This window comes from Pteropus medius, unplaced genomic scaffold, assembly GCF_902729225.1.
Source record: "Pteropus medius unplaced genomic scaffold, Ma_sr-lr_union100, whole genome shotgun sequence".
Taxonomy (NCBI): Eukaryota; Metazoa; Chordata; class Mammalia; order Chiroptera; family Pteropodidae; genus Pteropus; species Pteropus medius.
Genome location: NW_024354502.1, coordinates 12,715,983 through 12,718,556, shown reverse-complemented (window position 1 = coordinate 12,718,556; position 2,574 = coordinate 12,715,983). Strand labels below are relative to the sequence as shown.

At 35.5% G+C, this 2,574-nt stretch overlaps 1 pseudogene; it reads right to left on the bottom strand.

Annotated features, from left to right (window-relative positions):
- Positions 1-1,375: 1,375 nt before the first annotated feature.
- Positions 1,376-1,494, bottom strand: LOC120595886 (uncharacterized; annotated as a pseudogene).
- Positions 1,495-2,574: the final 1,080 nt, after the last annotated feature.

The window sequence follows — 2,574 nt, the reverse complement described above, 5'->3', positions numbered from 1 at the left end:
GTTAAATTAGGAAATAAGGAAGGGTCACTAATCTGATAGGATTAACATCCTTCTAAGAAAACACATCAAAAATCTTGCTCTCTGGCCAGGTAAGGACATAGAGAGAAGGTGGCTATCTACAAATCAAGAAGACAGTTCTCACAAGAAACCAAATTGGCTGGAACCTTGATCTCAGACTTTTAGCCTCCAGACCTGTGAGAAATAAATCTGTTTTTTAAGCCACCCAGTCTTGGTATTTTGTGATGGCAGTCCGAGCTGACTAAGACATGTACAGGATTTGGATTGTGAAGTCTGGTACTATTATGGAAGTCTGGGCTATCCTGCTATACAGAGTCTGCATGGAGACTCCCCGAAGTGTGAGACATCACATGAAGAGAAAAGACAGGTGGAAGAAATTTGAGACCTCTCCTGTATTCCCATTCAGCCATGTGAATGACTCAGCTGACAAACATAGAGCAAAAGACCCATCAATAATATTAAAAAAACAGATATTAAATCATTGTTGTTTTAAACCACTAATATTTGTGATGGTTTGTTTTGCAACCGTTGTTAACTGAAACAGGCAAGTGCCTTGAAAAGGATGCTTTATGAACATGCTAATAACAATATTGGTTAAAAAAATAAGGTATAAGGTAAGAAAGAGACGCAGTTCATTAGGGATACTGTCAAGTAGATAATTTATTATTGAGTTAATAGAACATCAGCATAGTAATGTGTTCTTTATTATTATAAAACTAAACACCCTTTCTGTCTGAATGGATACATGACTCTGTTAATTCACTGTGTTTAAAATACAATGGTAAACCAGACAGATATAGCCTCCGCCTTTAGGAAAGCTTGAAAAAAAAATGGTTACAAAGATGTGACTCCAGACATTAATTGCTTGCCCCTATGTAGAAAGCTAGGAAAAGTATTTATCTCAACTACTATGTATGAAGGGCTGGAGAACCTACATTGTCATAATTTTATATGACCTATTAGAGACCTAGGGTCAAGGAGCATGAAAGTAGTATGAAATTTTAAGGAAAAACAGGTGTCTCAATGGAGAGACAGGTGCAAACACTGGTTCATCTATAGCAACAGGAGGACCATGGGACCCCCACACAAACAAGAAAGAAAAGTTCAGCTACAAAATTTAACAAATTGCTGAAGTCCATATCTGGGTCACACACACACACACACACACACACACACACACACACACACACACACAGACTCTTCTCTCTATGAATTGCCTTGATGCTCCTGAGAAAACTCATGCTGTTTTCTCTATAGTATCTTATTTTGATAAATATGAACAGAACCATTAGTGAGTGGACTCCTAAATTTAATTTGTAAATTTATAAAGCTGAAATTTTTTTGTTTTTGTTTTAAATGCCTACAGCACCTGGTCTTCCTAGGTGGTCTCCCATCCAAGTACTAACCATGCCCGGCCTTGCTTAGCTTCCAGAATCAGACAAGATCAAGCACATTTAGGGTGGCATGGCCGTAGACTAAAGCTGAAGTTTTATACAGTGATGATCTCATCTATTATGGGTCTCTTTTTTTTCTTTCCAGTAAGATTTGATGTACTGAATAATAAATGTAACATTTAAGCATATATGCCTCATCTCTTCTGGTGACTAGAACATGACTTTCTGCAAGTGTGCAGAATATAGCACACCCCAGATACCTTGGTTTGAGATGGAGAACTATGGAATCTATCAAATTCCTAATCCAAATCCATCAAATTTCCTTGGGCACTGTCCAGGGCAAAATGGGCATGTGCAACAGGACAGTGGTTTGGTGAGTGCAAATCTGGGAATAAATGATGGTTGTGGCAGAACTTTGATTCTCTGCTATTCATGAAGTTTTGCTTATCTAATTCATGAACTGGGGCATTCTTATATAGAACAGTTTATGGCTGACCAAGGTAGGTTATAATCTTGCTTCAATACCCCATGAATGGCTCTAATGTTTTAAAATAGGCTTTTATGCTCATTAGGCAACACAGGTTTTTAGTTTTACAAATCAGAGCTCCATATGCTAAGCCATGAACTCTGGCCTAAGGCTGTTAATGACAGAAGGAAATGCCACCATTTTTATAATTCACACAAAATTGTCTTCTGTTAGCATTGTCCCTAAGAAGAGAAAAATTTTATATAACTAAAGACAATTTCAGACAGTCATGAAAATGATATTTATTAAGATCTTACCATACACTAGGCACTATGGTACTTCATTTAAAAGAAAAGACTCCTTCCAAGAAAAGAAATAACTGTAGAAAACAAGTCCCTTCTTGTCTTTCTTTAGGGCTATTTAAAAAGAAATTCTAGAAGTCCTAAAACTATACTTTAATAAATTAAGAAAAAAAAAAAGATTCCTATCATGTCATGGCTAAATAGTTAGATACGTATCATCAAAATAAGTAAAATAACTGCCTTTATAAGTTTAGAATATAATCTATGACTAATATAAACTATACTATTTATACTATTTTTATTTAATATTTTTATTTTTTTCTACATTTGAGTTTTGTTTAAAGATTATGAAGCAAGCCTCTGTATGTGTGTAATGTAACCAAAACCCATTACC